A 19,857-nucleotide genomic window follows, 5' to 3' on the forward strand; every position below is an offset into this window, starting at 1 on the left:
AATGAAACCCAGTTGGGAAACACTCTTCAAGATATTATCCAGGAGAAATTCCCCAACCTAGCAAGACAGGTCAACATTCAAATTCAGGAAAAAAAGAGAATACCACAAAGATACTCATCAAGAAGAGCAACCCCAAGACACATAATCGTCAGATTCACCAAGGTTGAAATGAAGGAAAAATTGTTAAGGGCAGCCAGAGACAAAGGGCAGGTTACCTGCAAAGGGAAGCCAATCAGACTAACAGCAGATCTCTCTACAGAAACCCTACAAGCCAGAAGAGAGTGGGGGACAATATTCAACATTCTTAAAGAAAAGAATTTTCAACCCGGAATTTCATATCCAGCCAAACTAAGCTTTGTAAGCAAAAGATAAATAAAATCCTTTACAGACGAGCAAATGCTAAGGAATTTTGTCACCACCAGGCCTGCCTTACAAGAGATCCAGAAAGAAGCACTAAATATGGAACGGAAAAACCAAGTACTAGTACTTGGTTTGAAAAAACAAACCAAAATGTAAAGAACATCAACACTATGAAGACACTGCATCAACTAATGGGCAAAATAACCAGCTAGCATCATAATGACAGGATCAGATTCACACATAACAATATTACCCTTAAATGTAAATGGGCTAAATCTCACAATTAAAAGACACAGACTGGAAAATTGGATAAAGAGTCAACACCCATAGGTGTGTTGTATTCAGGAGACACATCTCATGTGCAAAGGCACACATAGGCTCAAAATAAAGGGATGGAAGAATATTTACCAAGCAAATGGAAAGGAAAAAAAGAGCAGGGTTGCAATCCTAGTCTCTGATAAAAGAGACCTTAAACCAACAAAGATTAAAAAAGACAAAGAAGGGCATTACATAATGGTAAAGGGATCAATGCAAAAAGAAGAGCTAACTCTCCTAAATATATATGCACCAATACAGGAGCATCCAGATTTATAAACCACATTCTTAGGGACCTACAAAGAGACTTAGACACCCACAAAATAATAGTGGGAGACTTCAATACCCCACTGTCAATATTAGACAGATCAACAAGACAGAAAATTAACAAGGATATGCAGGATTTGAACTCAGCTCTGGACCAAGTGGCCCTAATAGACAGCTACAGAACTCTCCACTCCAAATCAACAGAATGTACATTCTTCTCAGCACTACATTGCACTTAGTCTAAAATCGGCCACATAATTGGAAGTAAAACACTCCTCAGGAAAGGCAAAAGAATGGAAATCATAACAAACAGTTTCTCAGACCACAGTGCAATCAAATTAGAACTCAGGATTAAGAAACTCACTCAAAACTGCACAACTACATGGAAACCGAACAACCTGCTCATGAATGACTACTGGGTACATAACGAAATTAAGTCAGAAATAAATAAGTTCTTTGAAACCGATGAGAACAAAGACACAATATACCAGAATCTCTGCGACACAGCTAAAGCAGTGTTTAGAGGGAAATTTATGGCACTAAATGCCCACATGAGAAAGTGGGAAAGATCTAAAATACACACTCTAACATCACAATTAAAAGAACTAGAGAAGCAAGATCAAACAAATTCAAAAGCTAGCAGAAGACAAGAAATAACTAAGATGAGAGCAGCACTGAAGGAAGTAGAGACACGAAAAACCCATCAAAAAATCAATGAATCCAGGTGCTGGTTTTGAAAAGATTAGCAAAGTAGACCACTAGCCAGACTAATAAAGAAGAAAAGAGAGAAGAATCAAATAGATGCAATAAAAAATGATAAAGGGGAGATCACCACTGATCCCACAGAAATATAAACTACCACCAGAGAATACTATAAACACCTCTACACAAATAAACTAGAAAATCTTGAAGAAATGGATAAATTGCTGGACACATACACCCTCCCAAGACTAAACCAGGAAGAAGTCGAATCCCTGAATAGATCAATAACAAGTTCTGAAATTTAGGCAGTAATTAATAGCCTGCCAACCAAAAAAAGCCCAAAACCAGCTGGCTTCACAACCGAATTCTACCAGAGGTACAAAGAGGAGAAGGAATGGTACCATTCCTTCTGAAACTATTCCAAACATTAGAAATAGAGGGAATCCTCCCTAACTCATTTTATGAGGCCGGCATCATCCTGATACCAAAACCTGGCAGAGACACAACAAAAAAGAAAATTTTGGGCCAATATCCCTGATAAACACTGAAGCAAAAATCCTCAATAAAATGCTGGCAAACAAAATCCAGCAGCACATCAAAACGCTTATCCATCATGATCAAGTCGGCTTCATTCCTGGGTTGCAAGGCTGGCTCAACATACACAAATCAATAAACATAATCCATCACAGAAACAGAACCAACGATAAAAACCACATGATTATCTCAATAGATGCAGAAAAGGCCTTCAATAAAATTCAACAGCTCTTTATGCTAAAAACTCTCAATAAACTAGGCATTGATGGAACATATCTCAAAATAATAAGAGCTATTTATGACAGACCCACAGCCAATATCATACTGAGTAGGCAAAAGCTAGAAGCATTCTCTTTGAAAACTGGCACAAGAAAAAGATGCCCTCTCTCACCACTCCTATTCAACATAGTATTGGAAGTTCTGGCTGGAACAATCAGTCAAGAGAAAATAAATAAAGGGTATTCAGATAGGAAGAGAGGAAGTAAAATTGTCTCTGTTTGCAGACGACATAATTGTGTATTTAGAAAACCCCATCATTTCAACCCAAAATCTCCTTAAGCTGATAAGCAACTTCAGCAAAGTCTCAGGATATAAAATCAATGTGCAAAAATCACAAGCGTTCCTATTATACACCAATAATAGACAAACAGAGAGCCAAATCATGAGTGAACTCTCATTCATAATTGCTACAAAGAGAATAAAATACCTAGGAATACAACTTACAAGGGATGTGAAGGACCACTTCAAGGAGAACTACAAACCACTGCTCAAGGAAATAAGAGAGGACACAAACTAATGGAAAAACACTCCATGCTCATGGATAGGAAGAATCAATATCGTGAAAATGGCCATACTGGTAGATTCAATGCCATCTCCATCAAGCTACCATTGACTTTCTTCACAGAATTCAAAAAAACTACTTTAAATTTCATATGGAACCAAAAAAGAGTCCATATAGCCAATACAATCCTAAGCAAAAAGAACAAAGCTGGAGGCATCACACTACCTGACTTCAAACTATACTGCAAGTCTACAGTAACCCAAACAGCATGGTACTTGTACCAAAACAGATATATAAACTAATGCAACAGAACAGAGGCCTCAGAAATAATGCCACACATCTACAGCCATCTGATCTTTGACAAACCCGACAAAAACAAGCAATGGGGAAATGATTCCTTATTTAATAAATGGTGTTGGGAAAACTGGCTAGCCATACGCAGAAAACTGAAACTGGACCCCTTCCTTACTCCTTATACAAAAATTAACTCAAGATGGATTAAAGATTTAAACCTAAGACCTAAAATCATAAAAACCCTAGAAGAAAACCTAGGCAATACCATTTGGGATGCAGGCATAGGAAAAGACCTCATGACTAAAACACCAAAAGTAATGGCAACAGAAGCCAAAATTGACAAATGAGATCTAATTAAACTAAAGAGCTTCTGCACAGCAAAATCAACTATCATCAGAGTGAACAGGCAACCTACAGAATGGGAGAAAATTTTTGCAATCTATTCATCTGACAAAGGGCTAATATCCAGAAGCTACAAGGAACTTAAACAAATTTACAATAAAAAAACAACCCCATCAAAAAGTGGGCAAAGGATATGAACAGACACTTCTCAAAAGAAGATATTTATGCAGCCAAAAAACATATGGAAAAAAAGCTCATCATCACTGGCATTAGAGAAATGCAAATCAAAACCACAATGGGATACCATCTCACTCCAGTTAGAATGGCGATCATTAAAAAGTCAGGAAACAACAGGTGCTGGAGAGGATGTGGAGAAATAGGAACATTTTTACACTGTTGGTGGGAGTCTAAATTAGTTCAACCATTGTGGAAGTCAGTGTGGCAACTCCTCAAGGATCTAGAACCAGAAATACCATTTGACCCAGCCATCCCATTACTGGCTGTATACCCAAAGGATTATAAATCATTCTACTATAAAGACACATGCACATGTATGTTTATTGCAGCACTATGCACAATAGCAAAGACTTGGAACCACCCCAAATGCCCATCAATGTTAGACTGGATGAAGAAAATGTGGCACATATATACCATGGAATACTATGCAGCCATAAAAAAGAATGAGTTCATCTCCTTTACAGGGACATGGATGAAGCTGGAAACCATTATTCTCAGCAAACTAACACAGGAACAGAAAACCAAACACCGCATGTTCTCACTCATAAGTGGGAGTTGAACAATGAGTACAGATGGACACAGGGAGGGCAACATCACACACAGGGGCCTTTCGGGGGGTGAGGGGCTAGGGGAGGGATAGCATTAGGAGAAATACCTAGTGAAGATGATGGGTTGATGGGTGCAGCAAACCACCATGGCACATGTTTATCTATGTAACAAACCTGCACCTTCTGCACATGTATCCCAGAACTTAAAGTATATATATATATATATATATATATATATATATATATATATATATATATATATATATGAATATTCCCACCAAACTCTTTACACCTCTGGGTTTGATACTGGCTCTCAACTAGGGGATGCTGCTAAGGGATAGAGTGCTTGGTAACAGGGTGGCTGTGTCACAGCAGCCAGCATAAATCCAATGACTGAAATAAAGAACCATCATTTACTAAAAAATAAAAATAATAACAAAATAACAGGGAAAACTGGTGGGAGGAATGAGGGAGAATGTGGGAACTCTCTGTACCTTCCACTCAATATTTCTATAGCAAACTGCTAAAAAAAAAACTATTAATTCTTTTTAAAAAGCATGAAACAGATTTTCATTGGGATTCCATTACTGTATTTTTCTCCCCACACTATCTTTCCAGGGTTTCAGGTTTAAAAGTGAGTCAAGACTTTGATCTCCTACCTTCCCCAAACCCCTCTCCAAGAGACTGCAGGGCTTTTACTTCCCCTTACTGGCTTCTAGGAGCTTTACTTATGTCACATCCTCCTCCTTCCTCAGGAGATATTTGCCCCACCTCCAACCTCTTCTACTAAGAGATAAAGATGTAAGACAATAGTGAAAGGAGCTATGCTGTCAATAAGGAGGATTAGTGAATTATATTATTATTATACACATCTTATTCCTAATTGTACAAGTGGAAAAATCTTTTTTTTTTTTTTTGAGACGGAGTCTCGCTCTGTCGCCCAGGCTGGAGTGCAGTGGCGCAATCTTGGCTCACTGCAACCTTGCCTCCCGGGTTCAAGTGATTCTCCTGCCTCAGCCTCCTGAGTAGCTGGGGTTACAGGTCAGCACCACCAGGCCCAGCTAATTTTTGTATTTTTAATAGAGACGGGGTTTCACCATGTTGATCAGGCTTGTCTTCAACTCCTGACCTTGTGATCCGCCGGCCTTGGCCTCCCAAAGTGCTGGGATTACAGGCGTGAGCCAGTGCACCTGTCCGAAAAATCTTTATAACATAATGTAGAGCAAGTTAGTATGCCTGTAAACATAATTATAAACTTTGGACGATTTTCTGAAATGTAAGATACGTGTAAGCAGCACACAAAATATATGGGTACGTGTGATGGTTAATATTAGGTGTCAACTTGATTGAAGGATGCCTAGATAGCTGGTAAAGCATTGTTTCTGGGTGTGTCTGTGAGGGTGTTGCCAGAGGAGACTGACATTTGAGTCAGAGGACTGGGAGAGGAAGACCCATCCTCCATGTGGGTGGCCACCATGCAATTGGCTGCCAGCGCATCTGGAACAAAGCAGGAGGAAGAAGGTGGGATAAGCTGGCTTGCTGAGTCTCCTGGCTTTCATCTTTCTCCCGTGCTGGATGCTTCCTTCCATTCCTCCCGCCCTAGGACATCAGACTCGAGGTTCTTCCGCCTTCGGACTCTTGGAGTTACACCAGTTGTTTGCTGGGGGCTCTCAGCCTTTGGCCACAGCCTGAAGGCTGCACTGTTACCTTCCCTGCTTTGGACTGAGCCACTACTGGCTTCTTTCTTCCTCAGCTTACAGACGGCCTATTGTGGGATTTCACCTTGTGATCCTGTGAGCCAGTTCCCTTTCATATATACATATATCCTACTAGTTCTGTCCCTCCGGAGAACCCTAATACAGTACAGTTTAATGAATAATCATAAAGCAAATAACTGTGTAACCACCAACCAAGTAAATAAATGGAACATTTCCACCATCCTCATCCCTACCCCATATGCCTCTCTCTGATCATAACTCTCTTCCTATCCTCTCTGGAAAACCACTATTTTAAAGGTTTGATAATCATTTCCTTGTTTTTTTAATATTCACAGAATTTTAAAACTGAAAAAGATCTGAAGATTTTGTCCCACACGTTTCAGATAAGGACTTTTAAGTCAAGAGAACTAATACTTTTCCCAAAGTCACAGAAACTGGTAACGAAGGATCAGAAACCAACTATTCTGACCTCCAGAGATACTTGATGTATATAACATTCTCTACTTACATAATGCTCTGTATATAGTGCATTAGGAACACAGAGAAGTGTGTGTGTGTGTGTGTGTGTGTTGGAAAGTTGGTAGTAATAATAATAGCTATACTTTATTAAGGGCTCGTTATGTACCTTATAACAATCCTCTGTATTGTATGTTAAATATCATTACTTATTTGTTTATTCCTGTTTTACAGATGAGGAAGTTGAGACTTGGAGATATTAAGTTGCCAAAAGTCAGATAATTAGTATGCAGGAATATCTGGATTCCAATTTAGTCTTGTCTGACTCCAAAGCTTGGGCTCTTGTGCATGTTGTTTTCACTTAAAACACTTAATTATTTTATTACTATAAAAGTGATGCATTCTTATGGTCAAAAAAGTTCTAAAAGTGGCATCAGTTAGGAATGGGCTTGTCCACATGAGCAGAAAAACCCTGTAAATAATGTAGAGTGAGAGAAGTTTATTTGGTTCACAGAGTAAGAAGACTAGGCAGGGGTAGAGGTGGGGTGGGGAGGTAGGTAGAATAGGGCCATTTATGGCAGCTCAATGATAACATTAGGGACCCATTTTCTATTTTCTCACTCCATTGTCCTTAGTGTGTACACCTTTGCCCTCAGGATTTTCATATCAAGGTGGCAAAAAGCCACTCTGTCTCCAGGTATTGCATCAGCATTCCAGGTGGGAAGTGGAAGGGAGAAGGAAGCAGGAAGGTGCCCTTACAAGGAAAACAATAGCTTTTCAATAAACCCGTAACTTATGCCTCATTGTCCACAATCGTGACACATGGCCACCCTCAAACAGCAAGGGAGCCTGGAGAAGTATTTTTAGAAAAGCACACACTGCTACTCCAACAAAATTGGAATCCTGCTATTAGGGATGAAAGAATAGATTTGGAGTAGGCAATTAGCATTGTCTTCCACAAACACCGTAAAAGGTTATTAATTGAAACTTATAGGTCTTTCTACTACTTCTGACTATCATCCTCCTCTCATGTGATAATCACAGTTGATTTTTTGAGTCATGTTTAAACGACAGAATGGACATGTATGGAAGAGACTGGAACAACTTCAGTGGGGCAAAGGGGATATGTGCAAATTAAAAAAAGAGTTGAGTCTGAGCAAGTAAATTGAGATGAATTAGGCATGAATTGACAATGGCCCTTACAGATTAGGCAGACGAGTTTGGCTATTATACAAAGACTAAGAAAGCCACTGTAAATTTTGAACAGAAGAGTGAAATGTTTCTATAACAAGAGAATACATATTTGTTGTCATACTGAGATTCTTAATCCCTTTCCGAGCTAAGTCAATATAGTTATCAACAATTTGCTGCTTACCACCTCCAGAGCAACATGCCAGAGAATATGAATAGATCACTGGAGCATGATTCACCATTAATTAACAGCATTTAATTAACAGCATTTATTAACAGCATTAATTAACAGCATTAACAGCTTTTTCGTGATTTATAAAAGACAAAGGAACAATTACTGTTTAACTAGAAATCTGTGTAGATATGAATGTCTCTTGTTTTCTAAGTTGATTCTGCTACTAGTGTCTTTTTAAAAGCCATATGGATATGGTTTAAGCTTTAAAATGATCAGCTAATTCTATTCAAGCTCAGTGTATAATTCATTAGAAAATACTTCCTTTCCTACCACCAAAATGCCTCAGGGAATATATATTTTTTCACTCATTTGAATTGTGTCAGCAGTGTTACAAAAGAACTTCTTTCAGATGACATGAAAAAGAGTTTACATGACTTTCCCGAAATATTTTTAGATAGTGTTTAGTGTTATTGGGAGCTTTCAGTACCAAAAATTATTTGGAAAGTCAATAACTTGTTCTAATTCTTAAGCAACTTGAGTTTTTTAAGGAACCTCCTGTTCTGATATTTCAGGAGGTAATTTTTCTATGATTCTGCTTGTACATGCTTTCTTCTGTAATCACAAAGTTTTGATCTTACTGCATTTTGGGACCACCCTAACATTTGAAACTTCTTAATTTGAAGACATTTTTTCTTTACAGTTTTTTATTTTGCTTTTTTCCTGTAGGAAATCATGAAAACAAACAATAACAACAAAAAATGGCTGGGCACGGTGGCTCACACCTGTAATCCCAGCACGTTGGGAGCCTGAGGTGGTGGATTACTTTAGGTCAGGAGTTCAAGACCAGCCTGGCCAACATGGTGAAACCCTGTCTCTACTAAAAAATGTACAAAAATTGGCTGGGCATGGTGGCATGCACCTGTAATCCTGGAGGCTGAGGCAGGAGAATCACTTGAACCCGGAAGGCAGAGATTGAAAGATGGTCTCACTGTACTCCAGCCTGGGCAACAGAGACTCTGTCTAAATAATAATAATTATTATTATTATAGAAGCATTTCCTCTTCTGGCTTTCTTAATAACTTTGAATATAAAAGTTAACTTTTGTTTACACATTTCACTTATTTTTTACCAACTAACTTTAATATTATTTACTGTACAAGGGTCCACTAGTTTCTCAAATTTATCTACCTTGATTTTATATTAATAAATTTGGATAACAACTGGTCATATTGATAGCAGTAAGATTAATTTATATCCTACCAGCCTATAGTGCAGGATAATTTGGCCCAACGGTAGATTGGATTTTACCTTTGAACTAAATATGTAAAACTGTAAATATTATTTCAATAAAGATACCATCTACTTAAGAAAACATATTTTCTGTCACTATAGAATTACTTCAGTAATAGCTATTTAAGGTCTTTTTTAAAACAAATTTTTCAGACAGGTTCTCACTTTGTTGCCCAGGCTGGGATGCAGTGGTATGACCTTGGCTCACTGCAGCCTTGACCTCCTGGGCTCAAGTAATCCTTCCACCTCAGCCCCCCAGGTAGTTGGGACTACAGGCACATGCCACCACACCTGGCTTATTTTTGTATGTTTTGTAGAGACAGGGATTTGCCATGTTGCCCAGACTGGTCTTGAACTCCTGTGATGGTAAGATCTTAGTAAAAACATGCCATCTTTCTTAATAAGAATAAAAGCTAAACGAAACAAATAACTCTAAAATAAAAAAGGTTAGAGTCTCTAGAGTTGAAACTCAAAGTAAAATTTCCTTTGGGACAGAGAACTGGACCACATAGTCCTGATTCTATCCTTTAGACTTGACTTTCTTTAATGTCAAGTCTAATTAATGCTGCCACCACCAAAAATCTAGCCTCAGACATGAGCTGCTCGTTCCTTAACAGTCTGCCCTAAGGATGACCTGTAATCCTTTGTTTAATATAAGAAAACAGAGCTAAGACTGATTTAAAAAAAAATGTTTTTAAAAATTGAAGAACCAAAAGAAAACTAGGTGATCTGACTCCGAAAATTTAGCTTTTTCTCTAGGTTTGCAGGTACATTCCAATTCTGTGGAAGCCCAATATTATAGGGTTAAAGCTAGTTGCTGTATCAGATAAACCCTAACATCTCAGAAGACTAACGCAACAGAGGAGTATTTCTTGTTGTCCCCTGGCTCTTTTTACCCTGTACTGAGCCATCTTGCACATATCTTCTATGATGTCTACCTATATTATGTCAGATGGAGAAAAGCCTTGGAGACTTGCCCCTGTTGTTGGAGGCTGGGTAGCAGTTATGGGACATGTAGCAGTTGCAGCGATGGAAAGCACTGAAGACAAAGGCAGGAGCTACAGAGCCGCCCTTTGCTCTTCAAGGTAAGGGAAGCCCTTGATTAGAGGTGGGATCTATACCACCCTACATTGGGCTACTCCACGCTACATTCTCATCGCACCTTAAAACCTAGCAAGTCATCCACTTGAAATCAGTGGTCTTGACACAACATCTAATATCTTTCAATCCCTTCTTCTAATATAAATGCTGTATTTAGCTCACAAAAATGTTGACCTATTTCTTTGTTCTTGCACTGTGAAGTTTGAGTGAGTATTCAAACTTTGTCACAGTCTATCGTGTTCTATTTGAAAGAAAAAAAAGTTTGACTGATGTTGCGCAGGATTACATCTGGAATGAGTGAGACAAAATTTCCTCATGCTCCTTCTGACCATTTGGTAGGCAAGTTAAAATTGCTTTGCAGTCCCTAGAGTTGTGGATGGGAGAACACGCAGTTCTTAAAAGAGCTTACAAGCTTCTCTCCTTGCATGTAGATCTGCCTCTCTTTTCACTTGTCAGGGTCTAGAGGCACTTGTCTTAGTAAGACTAATGACTACTTTTCTTGGGCCTATTTGGAACAAGAGAACACACACCCTTGCCAGTAGTTATTTTAGTGTTTTTCCTCGCCATTTTTCCTTCTCTTTGAAACTTGAGGGGTCCTTATTCGTGAGCTGGAATAAGGCCCTAAAACTAATTTGAAATAATTAGTTGAATACAACTTTTATCAAGCCATGGTTATTCGATGTCTAGTGTAGTCATATAGCATTGAAGTCACAGGAAACAATCATTATCTAGGATTATGCTAAAATCTCCAAACACAAAAATTAGAAAAAGGATAAGACATAATACCTTGTGAAAGTCAAACCTGGATGCAAAATAAGAATGAATTAGGAAAAACATTTTCTTTAAATATGCCATGCATGAGTAACTATCTTGAAAACTGTCACATGATAATGATTATCAGAAGCAAACAGGCAGTTAGCTGCATAAAGTATTGAGAAAGACAAAAATAATGTTTTATCTATATATGTAATACTGTCTAGACAAGAGAATAGCCTGATTCTAGTTGACTGACCCCAGATTTTACTAAAGAAATATCCTGAAAGGACAAAAGAATAACAAAACAGGCCACATTTAATTGACATGAATTTCCTGGGTGCGACACTCAAGTGTCCTCACTTACTACTCCCTAAGCAACTTGTTGGAAAATAATTATTTTATTTTTGTTTATTTATTTATTTTGAGAGGGAGTCTCACTCTGTTGCCCAGGCTGGAGTGCAGTGGTGCGATCTTGGCTAACTGCAACCTCTGCCTCCCGGGTTCAAGTGATTCTCCTGCCTCAGTCTCCTGCGTAGCTGGGACTACAGGCATGCACCTCCACATCCAGCTAGTTTTTGTATTTTCAGTAGAGACGGGGTTTCATTATGTTGGCCAGGCTGGCCTGGAACTCCTGACCTCGTGATCTGCCCGTCTCAGCCTTTCAAAGTGCTGGGATTACAGGTGTGAGCCACCATGCCCAGCCGGAAAATGCTAATTTATTAACTAAACAAATGTTTATTGAAATTTTACTTTTGTAGTAGATACTTGTCTCTTGATTTTTAGGAGCTTTTTAACCACTGGGAGAAACAGATAAAGAAAAGATCATATCAGAGATGGATGTGGCTATGATGATATAAGCACAAATGCACATGGAAAGGCATCTCAAATCAGCCTAGGGAATTGGTGAAGGCCAATGGTGGTAACAAGCTCAAACTCTGGAGTCAGACCCTCTGGGCTTAATTCTCCATTCCATAACTTAATTGTTGCATGACCTCATGCAAATCAATTCATCTCTCTAAACATGAATTTATTAATCTGTAAAACAAGGAAAAGAGAGGCAGCTTTCCTAATGAGGTTTAAATGAGGTTATGTATTAGAGCATTTGGCATAGTGCCTGGAGACTGTAAATGCTCAATTTATGTTGGTGATTGCTATTTACAGAAGAGATGGTGCTTGAACTGGGCTATGGAATAAGTAGGAGTTAGAGAATAGGGAGGCAGCAGAGGGCATTTCAGGGAGAGGCAATGACGTGATAGGCACAGAGACATGAAACAGTATAACATCTCTCGGTGACAAGTGGTTTATACCTATTCAAATTTAGTTTATTTTCCTAAAACCAAATATGCCTTCATAGTTTGCATGTAAATAACTTTTTAAAAAAGTTTCCTACAAACACGTGTAAATCTCTCAGGAATTCCTTCAGACATAACTTTCTCCCAACCCTCCTCATTCATTGGTTCACCAATGGGTTCAATTTGGCTTCCTACCTTGGTTTCTGCTCTTATTCTAACTCTCAAATTTGCGTTGTTTACTGCAGACCTGACTCTGCACTTCCAGGGGACACACATCCTGGTGTTTGCCTACTGATAGTGTAGTAGAGATGTGCCTTACCATAGACCCTCAGCCATCCGCCTGCATACTCCCTAGCCTGCCCTGCCACTGATCTTGCACCACCAGACAGGGAGGATGACTGGACCATTTTTTAGAAAAGTAGGCTGGTACCAAATTACAATGAGCTTTCTATGTTCAGCTTAGGAATCTGGACATTTTCCTAAAAGTTATGAAAAATTGCTAAAAATTGTCTAGAGGAAAGACATGATCAGATTTCTATTTTAAGATCATTCTAGTAGGAGTTTCCAGATTACAGATAGAAAAAATCACGGGAAATGTCTCCTCAGCTAATCCCAGTGAGATGGGACCTGTTTAAAAACAGTGGCAGCAGGGAAGAAGGAAAAGCAGTGAGAACGAGTGAGATTAAGAAAGCAGAATGTCCTGAACTTGGAGACTGGATTGGCTAAGAAAGTTAAGTTATAGAGAGGTGTCTAGGATTACTACCAGATTTCCAACTCAGGCGACCAGAGCGGTAGTGATTCCAATAATCAAGAAAAGGAATACAGGAAACAAACATTAAATTGGAGCATAACAGTAATAAGGCCAAATTTTGGATATTTTAAATCGAAGTTGATTATGGGACATCTAAATGGAGATGCCCATTAGCAGGGAAGTCTGGGATTCTTGAACAGTCAGATTTTTTTATTTTTATTTTTTGAGACAGAGTCTTGCCCTGTCACCCAGGCTGGAGTGCAGTGGCATAATCTCGGCCCACTGCAACCTCTGTCTTCCCTGGTTCAAGCGATGCTCCTGTCTCAGCCTCCCAAGTAACTGGGATTACAGGTGTGTGCCACCATGCCCATGTAATTTTTGTAGTTTTGGTAGATATAGGGTTTCATCATTTTGGCCAGACAGATTTTTGATTTAACATGTGGAAGGAATGTGCTTTATGAAGATGAAGATTCTTGTTTTCAGACAAATATATGTATCTTCCATTAGAAATGAGTAATTCTTCTGTTCTAGAAATCACTGTCTGGTGATTTTGGATGCATGCTTAAATCCTAGAGGGCCTGATTATCATTGGATTAACTGACTGAATCATTCTAAAAGGTATAGCTATCATACACTTCACCTTCTACTATATTAGTTTGCTCTATTATTTATTTATTTAGAGATGGAGTCTCACTCTGTCTTCCAGGCTGGAGAGCAATGGCACAATCTCAGCTCACTGCAACCTCTGCCTCGTGGGTTCAAACAATTCTCTTGCCTCAGCCTCCCAAGTAGCTGGGACTACAGGTGTGTGCCACCACACCTGGCTAATTTTTTGTATTTTTAGTAGAGACGGGGTTTCACTGTGTTAATCAGGATGGTCTTGATCTCCTGACTTCATGATCTACCCGCCTTGGCCTCCCAAAGCGCTGGGATTACAGGCATGAGCCACCACACCCAGCCAGTTTGCTCAGTTTATATAACCACTGGTACCCTAGAGAGGTAGCTTGGCAAATACAGGCCCTTGTCTGAGTGTGTATCCTGACAATTAGTTACTAACTTACGGCCTTGGCAAAATTATTTAAGTTTCTGGTCCTCATTTTCTCACTATGTAAAAATGAGAACTGTAATAGTACCTGTTTTATCGTGTTGTGACGACTGAGTTAACTCACAGAGCAATGACTGGCACAAAGAAAACCCTCAATAAATGTTAGTTATAATTATTGTCCAAGATAATACAGTCAAACTCCATTGTAAAGCATCTCACTTAATTATTGCATAATTTTAGTTTCACATAAGCAAAATCTTACCCATCATGAGCACAGGCATAAATCACTGCAAATTTATGAGCTGCACTGATTTTTTGAAAATATTTTTAACAGTGAAGATTTTATATATATGCCACATTAATAACAGTATACATATTGAGAGATATAAACACAAGAGGAACATAGCCACAAGTGTGATTAAAATGAACACGTGTTAAAAGTATTTAAATCATACCTTGGATTTACATAGTTTTTTTGTTTTTTGTTTTTTTTTTTTTTTTTTGAGACAGGGTCTCACTCTGTGGCACAGGGTCCCACTCTGTCACCCCAGGTAGAATGCAGTGGCACGATCACAGCTTGTTGTAACCTTGAACCACTGGATGCCCCTGCCTTTTTAAAAAAAGACCAAAATATTTTGTAAGTTTACATTTTTTTTAACATTTGAAAAATGCAATAGCATTTCAAAAAATTTTTCAGCAGCCTTCTAAAGGTAGTTTATCATGCTTAACTTCACACACACATACACACACGAGCCATACAAACACACCTTGCCATGGTGAAACACAATTGCATTAATTAGATCATAAAAGCCCATTTATATGGAGAAATTTTGCTTTAATGAATAATTATTTCATCAAAAATTTATTGTATTAAAATTTTTAAATAAGGTCCAGAATGTATACAAATTCAAGTTCTAGCTTGTGTCAGAGCACAATCTTTCTATATTCACTTTTACTAATAGAAAGTAGAATGTAGAATTGGGAGGTCGAGGCAGGCAGATCATTTGAGGTAAAGGGTTTGAGACCAGCTTGATCCACATAATGAAACTCCATCTCTACTAAAATACAAAAATTAGCCAGGCGTGGTGGCGGGCACCTGTAGTCCCAGCTACTCGGGAGGCTGAGGCAGGAGAATCGCTTGAACCCAGGAGGCAGAGGTTACAGTGAGCCGAGATTGCGCCACTGCACTCCAGCCTGTGCAACAGACCAAGACTCCCTCTCAAAAAAAAAAAAAAAAAGAAAAGAAAAAGAAAGTAGAATGTAGAAATTTAGATGTCATAAAACTTCAAAAACTAAACTGCATTAAAATATACTGGTATCTATTCAGGAGCTTTAACACTGCTATATTTTCAGGTTATTTTGCCAATAACCAAATAACCCATCAGAGATTACAAACTCATGGTGAAACAGGTGCACTGTTCACATTTCTTAGACTCATCAACATCAAAGTGGACTCTTCCTTAAACTTTAAAAAATGCCAATCCATTTATAGACCAAACACTGAAGCCCGGTGAGGTAAAGTGATTTCCAAAAGTAACACAGTAATGAAGCTAGTTCTGAGACCCAAGTTCACAGAAAGTTGGGTAAACTCTTGTGATGCACAGTGAAACACAATTTTAAACCTGCACAAATAAAATGTAATTGTCTTAATAGGAAGTGCAAAAAATTCCAAATCATTTTGGAGGTCATTAGTGAAAGTTAAATTTAGGATGGTCTAACATGAGAATAAAGGTATGTTTGGATGAAAATAACTACATTTCTTTTAAAAGCACTTATTCGCATACTTCAAAACTGGATAAGGAAAATGCCTAATTACATAGCTTCCAAGCTTACCTAAAAACCCATTTAGAATTTACAAAATATACACACCCATGATGGAGAAAAACTATAGCACAATGAAAAATTAGAAATCAAGAAGTTTTTATATTTTCTACGGAGAAAATCTGTGAAACCAATGAATCAATTTGTAGGGAGTTATAAGAGTAAAAGGGTTACAAACTATGAACATTTAAGAACCACATTTAAAAGGAGCAAAAGATTAAGTCTGGATATTTTTTAAAATCATGGTTTTAAACTTTTGTCAAATTTTAATTTGTATATTCCTACTTTCTAGTTCTTGACACTAACTCAATATTGCTAATATAGTTATCAAGTGGTTCTTAACTTATTCTTCCTTTTATTCAAATCAGAGAAAAGTATAAAAAGTAAGGCTTTAAAAATTTTAAAGGAAACAGATAAGCTTTATAATATTTTTGTGTGTTTTATAATCTCAGATTAACAAAATTCAAGCAACAGCATACTAATTCCTTTAGCACAAAAACATTTTTTATTTTTTAGAGACAAGGTCTTGCTCTGTAGCCCAGGCTGGAGTGCGGTCTGAAACTCTACAATGAATGATGAAAAAATTATACTATTTTCCCTTCCTTCACCTTGAAGTGCATAGCTCACTGCAAACCGAATCCCTGGTTTCAAATGATCCTCCCACCTCAGCCTCTCAAAATGCTGGGATTACAGGCATAAGCCACCATGCCAAAGCTAAAAACATTTTAAAACTGAAATGAAAATTCATAAGCTTCAGATACCCAGTGATATTTATTATACATTGTGGATTAGGCTGAAAGTTAGTATTATAGGTTAGGTTAACTAATATTTCTTCTTCTGTTCACAAATGCACTGGTATCCAACAACCACTGGAAAAAAGTATTCAGAGATCAAGATGAAATGGCAAAGTAAAAGAAATAATAAAATGAAACCCTACTCATCAATAGTCATTGAAAATGATGATTAAATAAATGAAAGTGAAATAGGTTTTAATTGACCCTGAAAAGGATTTCGTACAGGACCATTTTTGACCCAAGACTCCCAGTCCTCCACGTCTTCTTCTGTACCTTCTTGCTTACATGACTGCTTGTTTTCTTTACTTTTAATGAAAATTCACTTTCATTGAAGGTGTAGCCCTTCTGGTCCTGGCTCTGTGGAGGGGTTTCAGATTATAACTTCTCAGTTCATGAGGTCCAAGGTTTTGTCTCCAGTCTCCAAGAGGCCATTAAAATAGTAATTCTAGCTTATGAAAGAAGGGTAGATTTCCTTCCTCAGTACTGGTTTAGTTTTTTGATTTGGACTTTTGATCCTTTGTACATCTTTGAGAATTTCCCTTTCTTGCCAGCTCACCAGTGCATTTAGTAAGCTGTTTTAAAATACTTTAGAATTTTTAGGTATTTGCTGAAGGAGGATCATTCAGTTTACCTAGCCCACCTTATGGTCAGAAATGGAAACAATTGTTATAAACCTAGACAATGGAAAAGTATAATGTAATTTTAAAAATTGGAGTCAGAGTGAGAAAAACAAGGTGAAGGAGGGGAAAATAGTATAATTTTTTCATCATTCATTGTAGAGTTTCAAGAGATACTATCTAAATTTGAAAGAGAATCACAGATATCATGAAAAATAATACTGTGATTGCCGGAGGAACTAAAACCAAAATTTGTTAATAGTGTTTGTCTCTGAGTCCTGAGTAGGGTGAGGGATTTTGGAAGAAGTGTTTTACTTTTTGAAAAGGTGGAAATAAAATTGTTTTTATTCCCAGCTGACATGTTCATCTACATAGAAAATCTGGTGGTATCAACAAAGAAACTACTAGAAGTTACTTTAACAAGGTATCAGGATATAAAAGATCATAATAAAAATCAGTTATATCTCTCTATACTAGTAATGAACAAAAGAAATTTTAAAACAGTATTCTTTGCAATAGCATCAAAATTATGATTACTCAGGGATAAAACTGATAAAAATAGTGAAAGATCTGTATACCAAAAACTAAAAAACATTACCAAGAGAAATTAAAGAAGACCAGAATAAAAGAAGATATGTACCTTTTTCATGGGTCAGAAGAATTAATATTATTAACATGTCAGTTCTTACCAGATTATTCTGTAGATTCAATACAATGTTAACCCAAATCATTGATTCTAAAATTCATATGGAAACACAAAAGACTTAGAATATAGAAAACAACCTTTAAAAAGAAAAACAAAAATACTCCCTGATTTCAAAATTATAAATTTACAGTATACAAGATAGTGTGGTATTGGGGTAAAGACAGACAAACATATCAATAGAACAGAACAGAGAATCCCAAAATAGAACCGCATACATAGGGACAACTTATTTTTGACAAAGATAGAAAGGGAATTCAGTGGAGACCAGTAGTCTTTTTAATGAATGGTGCTGAAACAATAGGATATGAAACAATCTGTATGGAAAGTTGTGAACCTTAATCCTTATCTCATATCTTACACATCATTTAATTCAAAACCTCTCATAGACCTAAACTTAGCAAAAATAATAAAACTGTGTTAAGGAAACCGATGAGATAAATTTTGGATTAGGCAAAGACTTTTTACGTAAAACATAAAGGCACAATAAAAAAAGATATTAACAGATTAGACCATCAAAATTAAAGTCTTTGTTCTTTGAAAGATACCTTCAAGGAAGTAAAAAGGCAAGCCGTACACTGGGAGAAATATTTGCAAAATATGTATGTCTGATGAAGGATTTGTGTCCAAAATATGTGAACTTTTATAATCCAAGAAGAAGATGACAAACAAACAAACAAAAAATAATAAAGGAGGGGGTAAAACATGAACAGATATCTCACAAAAGAAATGGGACAAGTCAATAACACAGGAAATGCAGCTTAACATTACTAGTCATTAGGGAAATACAAATTAAAACCACAATGAGAGTTGGCAAGGATGTGGAGCAATTAGGACTCTCACACATTTCTGGGAGGAATACAAAATGATAAAGGCACTAGGAAAGCATTTTGGCAATTTCTTAAACATACACTTGGTATATGACCCAGTAATTTCACTCCTAGGCGTCTATCAAAGTGAAATGAAAACATCTATCTCCAGGCACACTTATACATGAATTGTGGCAGCATTATTGTGGCAAGAACACTTATATATAATGATGGTAGCAATATTCATAATAACAAATATCTGAAACAAACTCTGGTATATCCATACAATGGAATACTAATCAACAATAAAAGCAAATGAATTATTGATATACACAACAATATGGGTGAATGTCAGAAACATTCTGCCACAGCGCCCACCCCCCAGCAAAATTTAAATATTGTATGTTCCATTTATGTAGCATTCTAGTTAAAGGAATAATATAGTGGCAGCTAATCAAAGTTTTCCTGGGGATGGGGTGAGGTAATTGGTAAGACAGAGTTGACTACAAAAGCACAAGGAAGATTTTGATGTTGATAGAAATGTCCAATATCTGATTGCGGTGGTGGTCAAATGACTGCATACTTTGCTAACATTTATCGAATTGTATACTTAATAGGAGTGAATTTATTATATGTGAATTATATTTTAATAAAGGATTAAGAACTCTTTTATATCCCCAAGATGGCACAACAATACTGATTATCATCAATGTACTATTCCAATACCTTTGTTAGCTGAAAAAATTGGTTAGAAGCAGAAATTAAAAACCACAGTATGTACTGGAATAGATTTCAAAATCTCTTCCTAATAAAGCTGTTCTTGATTATCAGTATTACTTATAGCCTGAAAGTAAATTGGGTGAGAGATATCATAGCTCTGTAGTTTTCTGTGTTCTTCCTTCTGAACTTACTTCAAGTGGATAAATGGATTCCTTATTTAATGCCTCATTTCTTTAGA

The 19,857-nt window shown here is 37.2% G+C and overlaps 1 long non-coding RNA gene across 1 annotated transcript in view; it reads right to left on the reverse strand.

The window, feature by feature from the left end:
* The window catches only part of LOC106635088 (uncharacterized), an 84,061-nt gene that overhangs the window by 48,626 nt on the left and 15,578 nt on the right, over positions 1-19,857 (reverse strand). Inside the window, exon 3 of the long non-coding RNA XR_008619800.2 lies at positions 14,611-14,765. This is a non-coding gene — a long non-coding RNA (uncharacterized LOC106635088). The remainder of the gene's footprint in view (positions 1-14,610; positions 14,766-19,857) is intronic.

Source organism: Pan paniscus, chromosome 11 (assembly GCF_029289425.2).
Source record: "Pan paniscus chromosome 11, NHGRI_mPanPan1-v2.0_pri, whole genome shotgun sequence".
Classification (NCBI taxonomy): domain Eukaryota; kingdom Metazoa; phylum Chordata; class Mammalia; order Primates; family Hominidae; genus Pan; species Pan paniscus.